Genomic DNA, 22,141 nt, shown 5'->3' with positions numbered 1-22,141 from the left:
CTCTCCTTGCCTTGCCCCTCGGCGCATCCCCTCAGTGACTGGCCAGTGCACTGCACGGGAGAGGGGAAGGGTGCTGGGTCTGCTCTCTTGTTTATCCCTGTGTGTGCATGTCCTGCTCTCCCCCTGCATGGAAATCCCTCTGTGGAGGGGATCTCATTTGACCCAAAGACACCGTGTTCTAATTGATAGAAAATTGTCCACTGCTTGTCAGGTGTTTGTTCATTACCTGATCCTTAATGACTGATTTCCCACCAATCATCTTGGAATCCTGTGCCCACAGGCCTGAGGACAAGGCCTGAGTCTCTGAGTCCCTAAAAGTGACTGCAGGGGGGGCCTGCAAACATCTCTCAGGGCTGGGGGGCAGCCAGCTGGCCTGGTACCAAGAAGGGCAATCCAGCCCCTCTCTCCGTCTTGGTGCCCTCCCCTCCACAGCCCCCTGGGACAGTTCTCCACACTGCATGGTCCTCTACTCAGGGCAATATGGTAAGTTGATAAGCCTCCCCCCAGGAGTAGGAGCCCCCCTTGAAAAGGGGGAGTCTGAAGAGTGCCTTGAAGGTTCCTGGCACAGTTCATTAAGATATCAACCTTTAATGAAATATTTCTTTGTTTAAATCGTCATTTATCTTGGGGAACAGGGGCATTTGTGGCAAGGGAAAAAGCTTCCCTTTTCTACCCCTCCCCCACCTCCACCTAGTACAGACCTGGGTCTTTCTGAGTCAGAAAGATTGGGAAGCAGGGTGGGGAGGAACAGCTGGAAGATGTGGGGAGGGGAGAAGATTCTAGAGTGGGGGAGCCACAGGGGGGAGGGGGGACAATTCGACTTAGCAGGAGGCACTGGAGGAGAGTGAAACAGAAAGCCCTGGAAGCGCCCCCCACCTCACCCCACAACCCATTGCAGTGTGACCACAATGGCCAAACATGGGAAACAACCCAACTGTCCATCAAGGGGAGATTGGGTAAAGAAACCTGGACACTGACACAGTGGCAAGCTCAGCAGCCTTTTCAATTAATGAACTAGAGATACATGTAGCAAACCTGAATTAACCTCAGCAACATGAAGTTGAGTAAAAAAACCACCACCAACAAAAAGGAAAAGCAAGGAGCAAAAGGATACCTTTCACTTAAAATTTCAAGATGCCCAAGCAATGCTAAATGATTAAGAATATAAAACTTACGTGGGAAGGCTACCTACCAACTTTGAGAAACTGCCTACATCTGGAACGGAAAGATGGAGAATGAGAGGGAGGGATATGGAAAGACCTCCACAAGACCAGCAACCATTTTTAAACTTTTTAATTTTTAAGCATAAAGAAAGGTGCACAAATCATAAATGCACATACAGCCCAATTAGTTGTCACAAAGTGAAACACCCATGTGACCAAATTCCAAAAACACGAGCATTTCCAGACCCCCAGGAAGCCCCTCGTGCCCTTCCCAGTCTCTCCCCCACTTAGAGTAGCCACCATCAATTGGTTTGACCAATTTTTGAATTCCAGATAAATGAAATCATACTGTGGAATCATACTGTGTGTGTTCTCTGGCGTCTGGCTTTTGTGCTCAACACTCTGGTTGTGAGATTTCTCCATGTTGCTATGTGTGGCAATGGTTTGTTCATTTTCATTGCCAAGTCCTAGCTCATGTATTTGAATACCATGTATTTGAATACATAAGTATTATGTCTTTTGGTGAATACATACGTGTATGTTTTTTTATTGGTATATACTTAGGAGTGGGGCTGCTATATTATGCTGATAAACCTATATTATGCTGATATATTATGCTATATTATGCTGATAAAGTTTTATTCTTTAATAACTGAAAAAAAGGTTTTGAGAGAAAAAAGTAAGATGCAAGCAGTCAGATGAATGGAAACAAAATATTTGGGCATAGATGTGTTGGGACTGTAGGAATATGGAGATTAATGTTTCTGAACATACACAGCCCCAAGTGTGAGGCCTGGCACTCAGAACAAGCTCACCCATTAGCCTGCTTCCTTTCCACAGCAGGGAGGCAGCTAACCTTGGGTTAGAGCATCTGCTTCTGAGCAAGAAGACCTGGGAGCAAGTCCTTGCTGTACCACCTCCTTGCTGTGTGACAGAGGGTGAGTTGCTTACCTTCTCTGAGTCTTGAGTTCCCCACCTACAAAATGAGAAAAGCTACCATGCTGAATAGCACATGAATCAAGTGACTGGAACACGGGAGGCATTTAATAAAAGTATTAACTGCAGTTTACGCATGATTCGAAGTTTTGTGAGGTCGATAGTCCTCATTTTTTCAAGTGAGGAAACGAGCTCACAAAAGAGAAAATGAACATTTATAGAAAGCACTCGATGACCAGGTCATGGAGCAAGACTTTGCCAATGCTTTTTCATGCTATCCTCCCAACCACCCTAGGATGCATCTTCCGTTTTGTGGATGAGGAAACTGAGACTCAGACATCATGTAACTTGCCCAGTTCACACAGCTGGTAAGTGGCAGAGGCTGAAGTTCAACCCTAGGCCGCTTCACTCCAGCCTCTGTGCTCTTAACCATGGCCTTCTAGTAGGGCCAGGCCATGGCTCTGGTTCCTGCCACAGCCAAAGCCCACGGCCCTGGACCCTTTGAAGGAACAAGGACAAAAAGGGGACCCTCCTGCTAATTCCCTGTCACTCTGCCTCAGGAGCCACGGGCTATTCTTTTGAACCTGCTCACAGAGCTCCTGCCTCAGAAGGAAGGCCTTTGGACGAGCTGCTTTGATTTCAGGATGTTTATTCTATAACTTTCTTTGGTGAGGCCTTGTTTTCTTCACCCTTTAGGTGAAGACAAGATAGGGTCTTTTGCCTCCCTTGGGTTCCCCACCCCCAGCCACGGTGACTCACAGGGTGCTGGGAAGTGAGCTAGCCTAGAGATGAGGAGTAATGAGAGAAATGAGAGCCAAAGCGTTTCCCAGGAAATTCCTTTGGGCAAGTAGGCCTACGTGTGAGATTCAGTGGGTTACTGCAGGCAGGCGTTAGAAAAGGACTCAGTGGCTATGACAGCCAGCCATAAAAGAGCTGGAGAAGCCCGTTGGCAGTCACCTCATTCCACCACCACAGAATCCCATCTTTTTAATCAAAAGCCTGTAGTTCTCACCCCACCCCAAGCCTCTGCAAGAAGGACAGGAAGGAGAACATGGCCCAGGTGGGCTTACACAAGGACCTGCCAACTCCAGGCCTGGGCCTAGCCTGTCCACACACCCTCACTCCTACCGCGGCTGGCTCTCCACAGAAAATAAATCAGACCACGAGACCAAGGGCTTCCTTCCCCCCAAACTGTACTCCCTCTTCGGGAACCCACAAGCAGGCTAAAGATCTCCACAAGCCCTTCCCCCGTCCTCACTGAAGTGTCTCTGGTTGCAATCCTGCTTCATCACTTACCAGCCAGCCGTGTAAGTCTAAAAACGTGTCTTCATCTTTCTGTGCCTCAGTTTCGGCCTCCATAAAATGGAGATAATAGTACTATCTACCTTACAGGGTTACTGTGCAGAGAAATGAATCTTATGCCTGGCATGTGCTATGACTCCAACGTTAGCTGCTATTATTTTATTCTTTATTGCTACTGCTATTGCTACAGTGGAAAGGTCACTTTCCAAGAATGGTATCCAGATAAATGGCACTTAAGAGTCCTACCCCCTCACCCCCAACAATTTAACACCTAGATACCTGAAAAGCTCCAGCCAGACCCAAATATGCCTGTGACGCCCACCCAGGAGGGCAAATACATAGGCTCTGGACCTGGACAGGTATCACTAACGTTACAACTACTTCTGGCTATTTGTACTCACAGAAAAGAAGTGGAATAAGTGATGGAGAACAACCCAAGAGGGAGCCTCCTCAATTGAGACCCTTTTCTTCCAAGCCCCATTGGAAAGGCCTAGAGTAACAAGAAATCCTCTCTCACCAGGCCACAGCACTGACACTCCCTGGGCACCAATCCCTGAAGCACTCCCAGCTCACATTCCACAGGAGCAGCAAGTGTCTGCCCCTCTTCACCTGTTTCAGGTGATTTGGGCCCGGAGAGCTTCAAGAGTCACTGTTTTTATGCCCCCACCCCCACAGTAGGGTCCTCCCATGGTCAAGGGCATTCTTTGGTCATCCCTAAGGCATCCCTCACCTCTCCCCACTGCAACACCCAGGGCCAGATGGGAGATGTTTGGGGAAAGGGGATGGAGAGTGGAAAGGAGGACTTACTCAGATTGCCACGGGTCTCTGAGCGGGACATCTGCTACTAGCAAAGTACCCCCACCCCTCCGGGATCTTCCTCATCCGGACTTCCCCCTCCCAACCCAAACACACACCCAAACCACCAACACAATCCCTTCGGTTCTCCCAGGCAAAAGACGTTGAGTTTTGTTTACAGTCTAATTTGTCCGGATAATTGCCTCTACTTTGCACTTCGCTAGGCCGCGTGGATCTGGTTTTGGGCCCCTTCTTCACGGGTTCACAGAGCACTTCATGGGAAATTCCCCTTCCGGAGAGGGAGGCAGCGCGCTCCGGGGGTGACCGTGCACGCACAAAGCCCAAAAGGAGCCTCCCTACCTCCCCTTCCCCGGTTCAAAAACCCACCCCAACCCCCACGCAGTGGGGAGCAGGAGCGATGCAAGGAAGGGCCCGGGCCCGACACCAACCACTCCCCACGCCGAGCGCAGCCCGCCGGGAACCAGTGAACCGTGTGGGAGCAGGGCTTGGCCGTACCTCCAGACTCTAGAGGTCTGGGGTTTGCACAGCGCGCCATAGGACTCGCGAGGCCAAGGTGAATTGCTGGGATCTGATCTCTCCACCTCCTCCCTTTTTCAGGTACTCAGCCCCCACGTCTTTTCCCCGTGTTCCCATTTCTCTTTCCCTAAAGTTTGGTCCACGTGGTCTTCTCTAGCTCCTAGCCGAACGCCTTGCCTGGTGAAAGTTGCTGCACCTGCTTTAGGCGAATTATGGTAGCGCTAGAAGTTGGTCTCCCCTCCCTCCCTCCGCCGCCCGCTCGATCGCTCCCTCCCTCCGCCCGGGCTCCGCGCGCTCCCTCCTTCCCCCTGCACCCGCCTCCCCGCCTCCGCCCGCCCCGCCTGCGCGCCGCCGGCTCGCAGCCACTCGCAGCCCGGGCTCAGTCGCAGCCCCTCGGAGTCCCGAGCCGGCCGCCCCTGCGGACCGGACTGTGCGGCCCGCGTACGGAGCCCCCCAGCCTGCGAGGAGGGCGCGGCGCAGGCGGCGGCGGCGCGGCGGGGAGGAGCCCCGGCCGGAACCAGGGCTGGGCCGGGGGCGGGGACGCCGGGGTCCCGGAGCCCCGGAGCCGGAGCGAGCGAACCAGCGTCGCGGGAGGACCGGGAAGGAGGAGCACAGCCGGAGCTAGCCGAGCTGCCCACAAAGTGCGATGCCCCGGCGGGGCTAGGGCGCGCGGCGGCCGGCGCGGCGCGGAGGGAGGACGCCCCGGAGCTGCGCGGCGCTGGGCGGCGCGGAGGGGCAGCCCCAGCGGGCGGCGGCGGGCCCGGGCTGCGCGACCCGAGCGAGCCCCATGCCCCGCGCGGGCTGACGGGCCGGAGCCCGCACGGAGCGGCCGGGCCGGACAGGTAGGTGGCGGGCCGAGCCCGGGGACGCGGGTGGGGGCTGGGCCGGCGACCAGACCAACTCCCGAGCTCGCGCACTCTCTCGCCCGCTCACTGGCTCACTTTGTGTTTGCAAACTGCCCGCGGGAGCCGCGCCGGGAGGAGCCGGGCCCAGGCCGGCGCACTTTGTTCCAGCTAGGGCCGGCTGCGTCGCCCTGACCCCGCGCAGCCGCGACACCCGGCCCTGGGCCCTCGCAGCCCCGAGTTGCGTTGGGAACAGGTGGGGGCCCCGGCGCGGCGGCGGTGGGGGGGCCGCCGGAGGTTGGCCGGGGGGGGGAAATGGAAAGGCTACCGAGGCCCGCCCTTCCCCAAGAATCCGAGCCCCGCCCCCTCCCGGCCTGACCGCTGGGAATGGGGTGTAAGGGGGCGCGACACCCCCGCCCTCCCCGAATCAGACAAAGACTACTTCCCGGCCCAGACTTTCCTGAGCTGGGGAGGGAAGTGAGTTTCCCCAACCCCATTTTGTCCAGGACTCCCCGAGACGCACCGAGGCAGATGGGGGGGGGGGGGCCGCGGTCCCACCAACCGCGTCTCCTCGAATGAGGAGGGTGACTCGTTTTGCTGGGGTTGCACGTCGGAGGTTCCGGGGCCAGTCAACCCCTTTCCCTCGTACCGGCTCAACTCGGAGATAGAGCGGAAAACTTCTTGGGGACTTGAGAGCGTCTGGAATGGGTCCCTGTGATTTTGTGCCCAGGTGCTGGAGTGGGGGATTGACCTGGCGGATACCTTTATTCACCCCACTTGGGGAAAGCCCCCCGCCTCACTGTGTAGAGGGGAAAGGGAGGACAGCAGCAGGGTTTGGAGGCCACCTGGGAAGAGTGTCCTAGAGTGACCAAGCGGGACTTCCCCTCCCAGATGGAGGACTCCCGTGTTTCCTCCGGACAGCCCCTCCACAGACACCTCTCTGACCCGCGGTCACCCCCGCGGCGCTCGAGCCTCGCGCTCCCCTTCAAAGCCAAACAAACTAACTTGGGCTGAGCCGGGGTAGAGCCTGTGGTGCTAGAAGGCGGGGCGCCCTCAGCGACCTGGGGTCCCGGCCTCCCCGTCAAAGGGCCGTGTGATTTCGCGGGACGCGGATTCTGAGGCAGAGGCCCTAATGGCTGCGGATTCCTTCTCTCCAGCTGGGGCGACCTCATGAACACACACCTGCGTCCCACCCGAATTCTCTAGTTTGGGGGAAAGAGGATATGGGATCGCGGAGACCCTGAGTCCGTAGAGCGCCCGGTTCGTCCCATTGCAGTAACCTTCCTCCCCCGTCTTTTGCAACCCCTGCCTGGCCGATTTCCTTCCCTAGCTGGGCGCCTGGGGTTTAAGGAGTATATAGAGATCACCGCGTGTATCGCACCCCAGCGCCGGGTCTCCCTGCAGGATGACTGCGGATCCTGGAGCAGGGGTTGGAGGTGGGGGGCCCCCCGGGAGGAGCAAACCTGAGTCTGAAACTGCCCTCCCCACCCCGCGGTTCCTAAGAAAGCCCAGGAGCATTTTGGCCAATGCGGGTTTTTACTTCAACTTCAGCCTCTTCATCCCCGGTTTTAAAGGACACGCCTGGATTGTCCTAGAGTGAACTGTGTTGGGTATGGGATTGAGGGCCACAGGAGCGCAGCTTGAGGGGCAGCTAGGGTTGGAGCCTGAGGCTGGGCGGGGTGCCCCCTCCTCCCACACAGAATGAAGGAGCAAGACAGGGTCGGCTATAGAGCTTGTAGCCAAGGGATAGTCTAACCATTCCCACTGCGGAACACAGTGGGTAACCGAGACCACAACACCGGGAATTTGAACCCAGAAACTCACTTTCCTTGGAGAATGGGGACTGAACCCTGTACATGCTGGGCATTTCAAGCCCCTGATGCTCCTGGTGAGCCAGTGGGTGGGTACAGGGACCGGAGGGCTGGAGGCAGAAAGGCCAAGCTGGCAGACCCCAGCTGGGGGAACGGGAGCCACTTGCCTCAGACAGCCCCTGCCTCAGACCCAGACGACCCCTGCCCAACCTGGACCACTGCTGGGAAGGAGAAGTCTGCAGACTTCTTTTTTTTACTGGAGAAACTATCTTGCTGGGGTTCTGGAGCTCTCTGTCACCTGGCGGACTGGAGGGAGGGCTGGGGACTGCTGTGAGCACCTGGACAGCTTGTTTGTCCAACACCCCCAGATCTGAGCCTCTTAATGGCAGGGCTGTGCCTTGGTGTCCCATCTGGTGTCACTCCCACTCTTGTCAGGGGGCAAGGTGGCATGGGAAGGAAGTGGCACTGTGGGTGTTCCTGCCCCCCCCCACACACCCAAGACCCCACCAAGATCTGTATCTCTCCTCCTGGACCCTCTGACTTGCCTTGGCACTAAGTTGGGGAAGACCACAGGAACTTTCTCTCCTAGCACTAAGTGCTGGGCCCCTGGGTGGGGTTTTCTATACTTCTCCCAGTCCTGGGCAGGTTTCCCAGGAGTTAGGGAGTTGGGGAACCCCTGAGCCCTGGGGAGAGAAAGGCCTGACAGCAATGCTGGGAAATGCTGGGGGCAGGGCAGTTTGGACCTAACTTGCAAAAGGATCTGCCCCTGTTTTTTTTCTGTGTAGGTGCCCTTCTTACACCTAGACACCCCACCCCACCTCCTTTCCTACTCCTTTGGCCAGAAACTTCCTTTCTGGCTGCTGGCAGGTAGGTCCCTTCTTGCCAGGAATGTGCATATCCTGCTGGGCCTCTACTCCAAACACACCTCTTCCTCAGGGGGGAGGAAAGCAGGGGCGCTGGGGGGGAGCTTCCTTTGATCCAGTAATTCCCCAAATGTTTGTTGAGCCCCTACTCTGTCTGGGCAGGTCCCAGGCTGGGCATTGGAGTGCCCAAGCAATGAAGGCTGGAGTCTGCTCTCTGGACCTCACACTGTCAGAGTAAGAGAGGCAGATGATCATATAGGGAAACGAGGATGGGAGCCGGGTGTCTGTTTTAGAGGAGAGGTGTGAGGTGCAAGGGGAGGGAAGGGTCATCTCCCCAAGAAGCCATACCTGGTGAAGCTGTGCCCTCCTTCTCTACATCCTAACCCATCGCTGCCCCACTGCCTTGGTTTTCCTGTCTCCAGCTGACATGCAAGCCCTTCCATGCCCATCCCAAGTAGGCACAATGTCTGTACTTTTCTACTAACCCAAAGTGTGCAAAATAATCATTTCTTCCATCCAGGGAGCTCTGCACAGCTTCCCTTAATGATCTTACAACTCTCCCAGCTTCTTAGACCAAGGCAGGAAAGGTAGCATGTGTGACAGGATTCCGAGGCTCCACTGACGAATGCCTTCCTCCGACTGGGTTCCAGAGCTCTGGAGTCCAGGGGACGGAACTCGGGGCTCCCCAGGGCAGAATGCGGATCAGAATGGAAAAGGCTCTGGAACTTGCCAGAAGTGATGGGACTCTGGGGAACTTAAGCTCTTGGAACCTCGGTTTACTTATGTGTAAAGTAGGTCAATAATACCCAGTTAGAGCCCGAGTGGGAGTTGAATAGGAGAGCAGATGTAAAGTACGTAGCACAGCGCCTGGCACATGCTGACCAAGGAGTGGCTTTTACTATTAGAGTCCCAGCACTGCCAGGCCACAGGTTGGACTGAATACTGGAAATGTTCAAGTATTAACCTCCATTTTATGGGGTGGGAAGATGGAGCACAGAGAGAAGCAACTTGTTTGAGGTTACACAGCTAGTTAGTGTTAGCGCAGGGACTGAAATGTGGGGCTTCTACCTCCCACTATAACCAGCAGGGCTTGAGTCTCTCCTGGGGGGGGGGGTGGAGGAAGAAAGGAAGGGATGAGAGGACCTACCAACTTCCCCCTCCCTCCTTGACAAGCTCAGGGTTGGGCCATTCTTCTGCCCAGGACCCTAGAATGTCCAGTTGTGCCCTCTCTCCCCAGCTTCCTAAGGTGCTCATGGAAACAAATAAAAAAATGGGAGCAATATTTCCCCAGAACAGAGAAGGAAAAACGAGTGGCAGCACCACCTCTCCAAACGGGAGACTTCTAGTCTTTGAAACCCTACCTTACACAGCCTGTGGAAGATAAGTCTTAGATCAGTTTGGGTCGTACGCCTGGATGGATCATGTCTAAGGCGCAAAAAGGGAACTTCCTTGAGCCTGAAGCAGCTCTTTCAGCATTGTCTCACCGGGTTCTCCATGGAAATGCACACCTTCCCTCTTGCCAGTGCAGCCATGCTGAGAGCACGGCAGGAACCTTTTTTCACTCCAAACCTTGTAGCTTGCTTGATGCTGGGGGCGTGTCAGATGGCCCTGGGTGGGCCCGGTGGAGCCTGGGCTCAGGGCACACCTGAGCTAGACATCAAGAACTCTCAGCACGAAAGCTGTTTGGACAGGGCACTGTGCCATGGAGGTGACGCTTTCTTCTTGTGCCTCCAGGGACCACCTAGGCCTGGGCCTTTCCTCCCCTGGATCCCTATTCCAGGACCCCCAAGGGGTCTTTCCTTGCTGAGCTGCCCCTCGCTCCACTGCAGTCCTGTACCTTTCTTCTCCCCAGCCCTGGCCATAGCCGTGTGACCTGTGCCCCAAATCCCAGGGGCTCTGTCCACCTCCTGCAGCTCCATCCTCTGCCCATCTGGAGCCCCCCAAGCTGGGATCTGAGGGTGAGTGGGGCCATTGGTCTTATGGGACAGGGGTGAACGGTATTTTCTCTCCCACTTGGCGTTTCTGATGGCACCTGGGCTCCCATGCAAATGGTGGGGCGGAGGAATGAGAGTGTGGATTTTCCTCAGACAGTAGCAAAGTGGAGTGTGACCCTCTGGCATTTGTTCAAGGTAGGCAGGGTGAGTGGGCAGAAGTTACCCAGAATTCCCACCGCAGTGAAGGAGGGACAGACCAGTGATGGCGACTTCAGGGCAGGGTGGCTCAGGGAATGGAGACCTAGACTCCTCCTGCTGTCCATCCCATAAATATTGTAGAGCTTAGGGTGTGAAGCAGCTGTGCGAGGGCCCAGGTGTAGAGGTTTCCTAAGGGGCAGCGGTCTTGCTACTTGGAAAATCAGAAATGGAGCAAGTGCCCCGGCGCTAATCTTTTGAATTGGTACTGGCTGCTGGAGGGAGACGCTGGTCCTAACATTCCCAAGCCAAGGCAGAATACCTGCTCTGGCCCCTGGAGAGCCCGCGGGAGGGCCACGCTGTATAAAGGGACATTGGCGGGTGGGGGGCTTCTGTTCTTATTTCCTCAACCGGGCAGTCTCTCTTGGATTCGATTGCCCAGCCTCAGAGCCCACACTGCCAGGAGACCCAGGCCGAAAGAAGTTGGTCCAAAAGAGGGTAGCGGTATACTTCCTTTCCTTCAAGGGTTCTTTGGACAGATGTGCATTCGCACCCTAAAAAGAAAGGGCGCCGCGGGGCTGCGGAGAATTTTGGGGAGAGGCGGGAGGTCGGCATTTGCAGGAGACCGAGGGAGTTGCGGTTGCTGTGAACGCTTGGGGAGCAAAGCACTGAGCGGCAAGACGCTCCTTAGTTTCTCGAGGCTTCCACATCACTGGATTGGAGTCGGAGGACTTGCGAAGGTCGTCTGTATTGAGGGTGGAGAGTCGGTCCACTCCGGGGAATCCCTCCTTTAGTAAGACTCGGGCATTTCCGGGAGAGTTAGGGCTACCCGTCCTCCCCCGGCTGAGCGCACTCGCGCTGTGTTGCTAGCCTGGCCGGCGTCTCCCTGCGTCTCCCTGCGCCTCCCTGCGCCTCCGAGAGCGCATCAGTGCGAATGGCAGGACGCTCCTGGATCTCTGAGACATGAGCCCCAGCCTGCCGTGCTGGGGGTCTGCGGCCCTCCGCGAGCCCTGAGAAAATGCCGGGGCGCAGGCCGACTCCGCTGCCGGGTGCCAGGGATCCAAGGACCGCTGCTAGAGGGGTGGCTCAGAGAGCGTGGCCTCTGCCTTTTAGCCACAAGGAGGGTCTCTCACACCGCCTTCTGCCCTCCTCGAGCATGGGGATGACTTCTGGGTCTGGGTCGCAGACTCACCAAAAGCACTTTATCATGGATAAAGTACCAACTTTATCATTCCCTCTGCGACCTTGGGCATGACAGGCTTCTCTCTGGGCCTCGATTTTCCTAACTGTGCCCTCCCTGGCCTCTCCTTCTGGCAGCCGAGGGTTGGGCTTCAGTCGAAGAGACCCAAACGTCTCAGAGCACTACGTTTTTGTTCCACCACGTCCAGAGCCCACTGCCTTTGCGGTCCATCACAAAAGGGGCATGGGGCAGGGGACCCTGCTGCCCAGGAAAGTCTCCTCCTTCCCAATTAGGCCATGGAGCCTGATTAAAGGGGCGCTCCCCCACCCCTCCTGCCTGATCACCATCAATGAGATTTCCCTTCATCAGAATCTCACATCCTCCAGAAATTAATTTGATGCCTCTTGTTATCAATTAATTGAATCTCGTTGGTAGAGAGAGCTCAGCGAGGCAGGCTGCCGCTTGGCCCCTGTGCACTGTCGTTCTGCCGTCCCCCTCATACCAGGACAGCCTGGCCCCCTCTCCATTTCTCTTTTTCTGCTTTGCTTTTAATTTCACTTATTTTCTAATATAAAACCACTGCTCTGGGCCTCTTTGCCAAGTTGGTTTGGATGGAGACCCATGGGCTGGGCACTGCCTGGGATTCACCCTTTCCGAGCTGTGGGGGGCTTCCTTCCTCTCCCCTGGGCCCTGTGTGGTCCCTCCTTAAATCAACAAAACATTGCCCTTTGGGAATTTGGCCCTGACCCTGACCCTGCGTGCTGCAGGAGCTGCTGATGAGAAACTTGGAGAGCAGGACTGGAGGAGGGAGGGCTGGGGACAGACTCCAAAGAGTTCACCCTACACACACACACTCACACACACACACACACTCACACTCACACTCACCCCCACACCCACACCCCCTCACACACCCTAGCTGGGGAAGTGGGACACTGCAAGACCAGGCTAAGGACCTGTCAGTCCTTTAGGATTTTTGTGAAAGTGCTATCGTTTTTAGAAGAAGCATTTAGTAGCTGTTGCCCCTGCCAGGGCTGATCCGGGCAGAGGGTAGAGGAGTGTGGTACCTATCTTCTACGTAGCTGCCCAGCAGCCAGGTCAGGCATCTGTAGAAGCAAGCCCTCAGCATTTTAAAGGACATCTGAAAGGCCAGACTCTGCCTCCTGCATGGAAGATGGAGGAGGAAGATTCTAGAAGACATCCCAACCTGGGAGGGGATTGTGGCAGGTACAGAGTCAAACTAGGTGGTCACCAGACCCTACCTGAGGAACGGTGCTGTGCCGTTTCACATACCTCCTTGTTCTGGTTGTGAAATGTATTATTCTCATTTGACAGGTGAGGGACCCAAGCCCAGAGAGGTAATGTTACTTGTCCAGGGTCACACAGCTAACTGGAACCTGCCTCTCAGGAATGCTGGCCATAAGGGCTGAGGTCACAAATTGACTACTTCCCTTATGAGTTTTGTTGACCCACACAAAGTTTATTACAATAGTGAATTTCACATAAATATTCCCACTTGGATTCTTTTGTAAAATCGAAACACTGTCAACACTGAGCCTACATTTCTGTGTGGTCAGGACAGACTGTGATTGAGTGCCCCCCACTTCTCGCTTGGCCTCCTAGGTGACTGGCCTAGCCCTGAGGTCATTTTGGTTAGCAGCTCCATCCTGGAGATTTCACCTGTCCTGTGTGGGGTCTCTACAAGAGCTCAGAGAAGACCTTTAAGGACGCCCTGCCCTAAATCTAATTCCTACACAGCTGCTTAAGAACTGATGGTGGTGGATAATTGTTTTTCCTTCTTTTTACCATGGAGAGAATTGTAGGATTTTGTGTCTCTAGGGGACTGTTCCAGGCTGAAACCAGCCCATCCCTACCCAGGGATAGCCCCTCCAGCCTGCCCCCAAACTTTTTGTTGGGAATGGGGGAGACTTCCTTCTAAGAATGGAACCACAGGTTGGGACTAGGGAAGAACTGGGCAGAAGTCACCCGTCTGCAACTCATCTTGGAACAGGGAGAAAAATGTAGAAGGATGCTGATGCTTGATACCTAAATGTGGATGTGTTTTGGAGTCCCCTGGGTTGGTTCAGGATCCCTGTGAATGCCGCACCTAGATATCATCTCAGAGACAAAGGGAGGGGCCAGGACCCGTGAGGGGGCAGGCTGGCTGAGCAGCCAGGACCCCAGGGAGGGCCAGACCACTGGCCCAGGCTGGCTGGAGCCCCTCCTGTGCCCACAGGAGCCCCCTGGTGACAAGGGCACTCACTACCAGAAGCAGGCTCCAGATGGCCACTCAGGCCATGGGTGATTAAACCCCATCCTTTGACCAGCAGGCCCCCCACAAAAGACGTCACTATTTAATTAGCCATCTCTGATTAACCAAACTTGGCATTGCCTCCTCTTGCCCTCATCTTTCCCAGCTCCGAATCAATGGCTTTGATATGCTAATTAGGGAGTAATTTAATTTCAAAAGGCCGCAATTAACAAGGGTGTTGTGGACATGCTGTAGTTAAGCGGAGTAATCTAATTTGCATTAGTAACAAGCAGGGACTAATTAGAAGCTTAATTAGACACTTAGATGGCTCTTATGTTTACTTTCTTAATGAGATGGAGTGGGATCTTTGGTTCTCTTTTTTTTTTTTGATGGTTAATTTTTCCTTTTGGTCATGGTGCTAGGAAGGAGTGTTGAGGGAGGCCACCTTGCTCGGGCCTGGTAAGAGCGTTTTGCGGCTGGAGCCAGTGAAAAGTGAACTGGGTGGTGGTGGTGAGGAAGGTTCAGATTCCAGGGAAATTCCAGACTGACCACCTTCTGGGCTTTACCACCTCAGAGGTGGGTTGGGATGGGGTGGAGGGGGAAAGAGCACTGGTTTGAGAGTCAGAAGAGCCCAGGTTTCAGTTTGGTTCAGCCTCTTAACAGCCAGGTGACCTTGTCAAGTCACTGGGTATCTTCAAAACGTGGTTCCTTCTTCATTTGTCAAAGTGAGCACCAGGTTGTCTGGAAAAGAGAGGAGGGCACACGGTATGGGAAAGGACTTCCAATGACTGTGAGTGGAATGGTTAGTATTAAGAAAATATATTCACAAATTGTTTGCCTGAGCTTCACTTCCTTATGACTCAGCTCAGAAGGCACCTCCTACAGGAAGCCTTCCCAGAGCATCCCCACCCCCTCTAGGCACCCATAGCCCCCCAGTGTCTATTCAACATAATAACATTTATGAAGTTGTGTATGTTATGTAAGACAGAGGTTCTCAATCCTGGCTATACTTGAAGTTTAAAATACTTGGAAAAGCTTTTAAAATTATCCACTCCTGGCTCCCACTCCCCAGAGATTCCAATTTAATTGCTCCAGAGTGGAGCCTAGGTATGGGTATTTTTAATTTTTTAATGCTTGTGTTTGCTGGTGTCTCTCTTCTCCAGCAGATTGTAAGCCCCCTAAAAATCAAGGGGTGTGTTTTATTCACCTCTATATGCCCAGATCCCGGTACTCAGTATGAATTTCAGGCAGAGGCACACCACCCACCTATGTACCTTATAAACTCATCCAGGTTTGACAGGGTCTGTAGTGTTGGATTGTGAATGCCTGATGCAAGACCTGAGAATCTTCTGGAGAAGGAGATGAGAATCGAGGGAAATCGCTAAAAAGCTGAGGGGTTTGTGAGTCTTCTGGGACCCGGGCACATTGCTGAAGGGAGGGAAAAATTGGTACAAATTTTATGACATCAATTAGGGAATAAATGCATCAAGAGCCTTCAAAAGATGCACTTCTGTCTTCCAAACACATATCCTAAGCAAATAGAAATGTAGCATATTCTGTTTGCATAAGGGTGTTTATTGCAGCGTCATAGTGAAAAAATAGGTAACCATTTGGATGTCCACCTCTAGGGGATTGGCTAAATAAACTCTGGAACATGCAGCCCATTCGAGCAACTATGTGACCACTAAAAACTGTTGCTTAAAATATTTCATGTCATGTGGAAATGGTTATGATAGTAAGTGATGAGTGGAAAAATAGGAAAATTCAAACCATGTACAGATTATGACCCCAGTTTCACTTTTTAAATGTTCGTATGCCAAAAGAGAGTGAAAGTGGACTGACTGGAAGGGGTGGATCCACAAGGCTAGCTCTCTGGGTGGTAGAATGATGGGTACTAATTTTTTTTTTTCCAAAATTTTCTACCAAGATGTCTTTTACTTTTATAACTAGGAAATACAGTTATTTGAAATTTGGGAGAGAACCTGGCATCAACAGCACATGCCTTTTAGAGAGGCGTGTCCTCACCCTGCCACTTGCATTAAGCTCCGCAGGCCCTGAAGTTCTGTGGCTAAGAAGAGGCCTTAGACGGCCCCTAGAGTTGGAGCAGGTAGCTCCTAGAATGTCATTTGGGGGAAATGTCAGGCAGCAGTGGGAGAAGCGAGGGAAGCTTAGGGTGCCCGCTGGACCCACAGGAGGGAGAGTCCCAAAGTACAAGGAGGGCAGGGGATGGAGAGGGATAAGACTTTGTGGAACTCAGGGAGTCCCATCTGCTTGGGGTGAGATACCACTGGCCTGCTCAGGGAGCCCAGTATTATGTGACTGGTCACCCAGCTCTGGTTTGGGGATCCATTCTGGAGCTATTGAGACATTCTAACCCTTGGGTCCTGCTTCATTTTCCTCAAGTGCTGAGCCAAGGGCTGGGATCAATTTTTAAACCATAGCCAACTCAAAGTTGGGTTGTAGCAGGAGCTTCTGGGCCCCCACAATTATAGTAATCGCCCCTCTCTGAACGCTTTCATCACATAGTGTGTTTTATTTGATACCATAGCAACCTGAAAAGTTTATTGATATTAGCCCATATGACAAATAAGGAACCCAAGTTTCAGACTGCTGACCTCAGTGCTCAGTGCTCTTATACAGGTAATAAGAGACGAGAGAAGAGTCAGCAGTAAGGATGGCAAATGAGTGGGTGCTGCCTGAGCCCTCCCTTTACCTGGCAGCCTGAAGCCAGTGGGCCTTTGGGGCCTGAGCTTAATGGAGGAGGGGGGATCCCTGGGCCTTTGGATGACAGATTGGGAATCATCCTTCACTTACTTGTAATGCCAATGCTCATTGCTCTGAAAAGCCCTCTGCTTTATATCCCTTGACACAAGTAAGATCTGGTCGCAGGATAGCTATGAAGAAAGCAAAAGAGAAGGAAATACAAAGCGTCTTCATGCTCTGTTCCAAGTGGCACCTGTATGTGTGTCTTTTTCTGTAATCTAGAAGTGTGCCCATTTCAAAGACTTTTAGCTCTGGAAAAGTCTGGAACTGGTGACCTCTTGTAAAATAATGGCCTTTGCATATGCTGTTTCCCCTGCATTCAGTGGACACTTTGCCTGGCCAATACCTCCTCACCCTTCATTTCTAAGCACAAATGCCATTTCCTCAAAAAGAAGGCCTGCCCTGTCCCTCTCCCTTAAAATTAGAGCCCCCTGTTTGTTCTCTGTACTCACATTTGATAGAATTTATTTTATTTCAGCTTATCTATTTATTGGTGTCCTTATTTATCATCTGCCCCCCTTCATGGGAACATAAGCTCCAGGAGAGTAAGGCTTGTGTCCTGTTCTGTTCAGGTCTGCATACACAAAGCCTTGGCACACTGTGCTTAAATATTTGTTGAACCAATGAATGGATGAAGGGTCATTGTTGGTGAAATATGCTTCTAGTCAGCCATTGGAGGAGAGAGAAGAATGACTTCCTTCACGGTGCAAACTACTAGTGGCTCAACTTTCAAAAAGACAAATGCCAGATTTGCTCAGAAAAAAGGGAGGGGGAACAGGACTTCCATTTTTACCAGTTGCCCTCAAAGCACTTAGGACACTTCAGCGCTGGCTTCTTCGAGTTTTGTAAATTTGTAGAGGTCAGGGACCACGTTTCAGTTTCCTGCAGGTAGCTCCTCAGTGCTTGGCTGAATCAGGCACTCGACCCACGACCCACGTTCAATGAAAGCGTGGCCTTGGAGGTGGATCATCTCGTTTGGGCCCCAGGAAGCCCATAACTGAAGTCATTGCTTGTCATTGGAGCTCTGCTGTCTTGGACGAGCAGCAGCAGCATCACCTGGGAACTTTTTAGAACTGACAATTCTCAGGCCCGTCCCCTACCTTCTGGATCAAAAACTCCAAACTGGGGGCTCAGCAGTCTGTTTTCACAAGCCCGCCAAGGCGATTCTGATGCGCTCAAGTTTGAGATCCTCTGGCTTAGTAAGGTTTTAGTCCATTTATTCTCCCTTCCTACTACCCCATGATTTTATATTTTAAGAATCTTTGTCTGTCTTTTATTGTGGTCTGCTACCCAATCATTTTTGGAAGTTGATAGTATACATTGTGAATAGTTACATCTAGTCCAGTTTTCCCCATTATTCACAGGAGAAAAGGGGGTAATGAACTTGGCCCAAGTCACACAGGAAGTTGGTGATAAAGCTGGGGCTAGATGCCAGGTTTTCCAACTTCTCGTCTCTCTCAGGCTTTCAGCTAGCTCCACAACTAGATGATAGGTTTCTGGAAGGCTGGAGACGGTGTCTCTTTATGTCAACGCAAACCACCGTTGTTGCTCTACGTACAGGTTACCTGTGGTCAGGCCCTCTAAGAGCTGAGTGTGCGCCCCCTCCAGCTGTGCGCAGGCTCTGGCGCCCCTGCGGGACACGAGCCCCGAGAGCGCGCTGGGGGCTGCCCCGCCCCTTCCCTCCTCCGTTCCCTCCCTCCCTCGCGGGTAAACTCCGGGCATCCATCAGTCTGTTAATTGCACTAATTAGAGATCGCAGAGGTGTTAATTGGAAAACCCTGGTATTGTGCCTGTTTGGGGAAGAAAACGTCAATAAAAATTAATTGATGAGTTGGCAGGGCGGGCGGCGCGGGTTCGCGGCGAGGCGCAGGGTGTCGCAGGGTGTCGTGGCAAATGTTAAGGCTCAGATTAAGCTATTGTTAATTAAAAAGCTATGGTAATTAATACTCCTTACACCATATGGGCCCGCGGAAAAGGCACAAAGATTTCTCCACGTGTAGGGCTCCCCATCCCTTTTTCTCTCCCGCGAACGCACCCTAGTCCTGGGTTTTCCCTTTGGTCCCACTGTAGGTAGAACTCGTCACTTCCGGCCATGGAGGTGACAAGGCGGACCTGGACGAGTTACGATGTGACCCTTGTTGAACGCCCACCAGGGTTCTTAGAAGGGCCAGGAGTCTCTGGGGAAGTGGGAGCCCCCAGCGGCCCCGCAGACTCCCCCTGAGCGGAAGAAGCGGCTGCGGCTTTGACCCAGCTTCCTTCCTTCCTCCTGACAGCGGCGTCTGCAGGAGGTCTGCAGGAGCTTCGGGGCCTGGCCCAGGCCTCTGAGGTGCCTTGGCTCCCTAAGGCCAACCTGGAGAGGTAGGAGACTAGGACCTACCTAAGGGCAGGATCGGAGCCCCACACAAATCCTAGATCGCCTAAAATAATTCCAACTCAGTTGCTCTCCACTGCCCCCAAGAGGTGGTAAGAGAGGGGTCTAGGAAGGCTAGGGTAGGGGGTGAAGGCCTCAGTTTAGCAAATACTAGAAAGACCTTGTAATCACCCCCGTACCTGTTGTATAAAGGAAGAAAGAACAATCCAGTAAGTTGGGCAAGGGACTGTGACTTGCCCAAGGTCCCACAGTTTGCCCTGAAAACAGATGGACTAATTCCCAGTGCTTCTCACCTTCCCTTCTGCTGGTGTTCAGCTGCTCTTTGCTGAAGAAATGGTGCTTGGGGGAGAAACAGGGGTAGAGAGGCAGTAGGTGGGAGTGCAGGGAGGAGGGTGCTCCTCCCCAGTAGCTGAGCAGGAAGTTCAGGTCTACTTGGGATGGAGCCTTTTGGGAAAGGGACCACAGCTGTGACTCAGAGGGACCCTCAGTGGCTTCACGTCCACATGCTGGACCAGGGAATTTTACTCCTGGAACTTCCAAGTCAGAAGAGACCTTCAGGACCAGCTCTCCATGTAGAGGTGAAGAAGTTGGGGCCCAGAGAAGGAGGCAGGCACAGGATTCACAACTGGTTGTGGCTGAGCTCAGGTTGCCTGACACCAGGCCCTGCCTTCTCCTTTAGCCAGGGTCCAGGTTCTCCTGGACACTGACTTCCTTCCCTACACCCCACACTCTTGTAGTGCCAGGGCACTGAATACGAAGGCCTGCCTCCAGCACCCCAGCCCTCACTGGCTGGGCCCCAGGCACCCAGAGCCTGCTCGCCCACAGTGCAGAGAACACCCCATTGCTGTTGCAACACCCTGTTGAGAGGTGGCAGGAGGTGTGAGGTCTCTGGTGGGCTCATCCTCAGAGGGCAGGTGTCCCAGGGCAGAGGTAAGAGTGCAGAGATGACCTGGGAGCACCCGCCATACAGGATTGGGTGGGTGCTGGTGGGCCAGCAGGAGCGCGGAAGGAGGTGAAGGCCCCTGGAGGGGGCAGAGCGTGTCACATGGGAATTAATGCCATTCTTACACCCTGCGGAAATGACTTTTCAAATGCATATAATCTCAAGCATGCAAATGAGAGGCTTGCTTCACCCTGTTTAATATGAATGGCCAGCCCTTGAATAGCTGTTATTACACGCCACACTGCGGCAATTATGTTGTTCACTGGGTGTCACTATGTACCCCCCCAGTAAAAAAACAGTAAAGAAAGGGACACCTCTGTTTGCATCCTCCCTCCTTTTTCTCCCGTTCTCCAAACTTGCTGTGTGATCTACAACTTTACGGTGTGTGTGAGTGTTGGAAAAGGGGCACTCTTCCTTACTCCAGGAAAGTAACTGCTGGATTCTCTGTCCTTTCTCCTGTGCACACACACCCCTAAGGCTCTGGTCTTTGTCCCCTGGGGCCCAGCAGTTCTCAGATCTCAGAGCAGCTAGACTTGGAATCAGGGCGGGCAGCTGCTTTCCTCTCCACCCTCAGCAGGGCCAGGGTTGAGGGAGAGGGAGAGCAGTGTGGGCCCCTGCCGTCTCCCCATCCCCCTCATGTAGCTGGGGCCCAGGCCAGAGTGGGGGAAGGTGTCCTGTAAGCTGCTGGGAGGGATGGGTTGCGTGGTTGGGGGAAGGGGGGCTAGAGCCCTGTGCTCTGGTGGGTGGAGGAGGGTGCCCACCCCATCCATCATTTGGCAGCCACTGGCCCTCCGGCTGACATGGCCATTAAGGCCTGAGACCGAGTGCTCAATCTCTTCCGAACCATCGCCCCCAACCTCGCCCTTGCCCCTGGCCCAGCTCCTCTCAGAACCCAGGAGTGGAAGCGGCAGCTGGGGTGGGGGGAACAAGCCCTTGGGAACACAGAGAAATGCACAACCATGGGGTGCGCTAATAATACAAGTCTACAAGGAGGCCACACAGATCCACTGGGACAGACACCTAGAGTCACGGAGAGGGGCCACAAAAGCAGTAATATGGCACACGTGTGAACTGGTGGCATCCCCGTGGATCCTTAGCAACTCTGTCCCCCCACTCCCACCCCTCTATACCCTCAGTCCAACCTGCTGTGATTCTAGCAGGGACAAAACAGAGCATGTGGCCCAGTAGAGTGAGTGAAGAGAGTTCTGCTGTGAAAGAGAATTTGGGGTCAGGAGGGAGATGCCCTTGGGAGCTGCCACCTTGGGGAAGGAATCAGGGAAATAATCCAGTGTCTTCCAGCAGTTTCTCTAATCTGCTACTCACAAAGCCGTCACCCACCTTTTGAGTCAGGGAGACCACGTGGTTGTGGGGGGCTGCTTAGTCCAAAAGGGATTCAAGGAGGGAGGAAAGCACGCTGGTTGGCTTCCACAGGGCCTGCTAGCTGCTCCAGTGACTTCTGCCCCTTAATCTCGGTGTGACCTGAGCCAAGACTTTGACCTCTCTGAGCCTCAGTCTTCACCTTTACAAATAGGGCAGGCGAAGAAGGGGTTGATTGGAGTCTTCCAGGTGGTTTCTTTGTGTTGTTTTATTTACTCCTCATAAGACTTTAAGAGGCTGGGATTAATGACTTCTATAGACAAGGAAACTGAGGTTTAGGGAGGTTAAGACATGCTGAAGATCAGCGGTGGGTACCAGCTGTGTCCTGTTCACAGAAATCCCTGTTCCTCTCAAGGGGCTTTGAGGATAGTTGGAGGCACCCCACACTTTGAGAACAGCTCTGCATATTCAAGTTCCCCATCTGCACCACAGCCTGTGTGTACAAGCCCCTGAGCTAGTGGAATCGCCATGAGCTGTAGAAGGACGCTCAGGCCTCCTCCTCAGTACCCTTGACCATCCCAAACATACCGTTCCATTTTTCTGGGGATGTTCCTGCCACTCCTTGAGAGGCATTTGGGGTCGTGGTGGGGGGGAGGGCACAGGAGTAAGGCCTTGACTCTTTGCCTGGGTAAATTCCCTAACTCCCTGGACCCTCAGCTTTCCCATCTGTCAAGTCAGGATGATAATGACTCTCGCAATTCTAGTGATTAGGAATCATGGTGCCTGGAGAGACAGTAATTATTGAGTGTCTACTTTTGGCTCGACCCAGGGCTGCCAGCTTTAGAATTGAAAGGTCAGAGGAGTGGGACCATGGCTGCCTTCTCTGCATCGCTCTGCCAAGCTGGGTCTGCCTCCCAGTAGGTGCTGGGCAAATTGCA

At 53.5% G+C, this 22,141-nt stretch overlaps 1 protein-coding gene across 4 annotated transcripts in view; it reads left to right on the top strand.

Annotated features, from left to right (window-relative positions):
- The first annotated feature begins 5,062 nt into the window (after nucleotides 1–5,062).
- Nucleotides 5,063–22,141, top strand: part of FOXP4 (forkhead box P4) — a 51,395-nt gene continuing 34,316 nt past the window's right edge. For 2 of the 4 annotated variants that reach the window (XM_074332903.2, XM_074332901.2), the window contains exon 1: nucleotides 5,063–5,575. The gene's annotated coding sequence lies outside the window, so the exon portion shown is untranslated. The remainder of the gene's footprint in view (nucleotides 5,576–22,141) is intronic. The other 2 variants (XM_074332902.2, XM_074332900.2) reach the window with 1 other exon arrangement.

The sequence above is a fragment of the Rhinolophus sinicus genome, chromosome 2 (genome assembly GCF_057876585.1).
Source record: "Rhinolophus sinicus isolate RSI-liver-muscle chromosome 2, RSI-T2T, whole genome shotgun sequence".
Classification (NCBI taxonomy): domain Eukaryota; kingdom Metazoa; phylum Chordata; class Mammalia; order Chiroptera; family Rhinolophidae; genus Rhinolophus; species Rhinolophus sinicus.
Note: the sequence above shows the minus strand (reverse complement) of the source record. Positions and strands in the feature narration are given on the sequence as shown.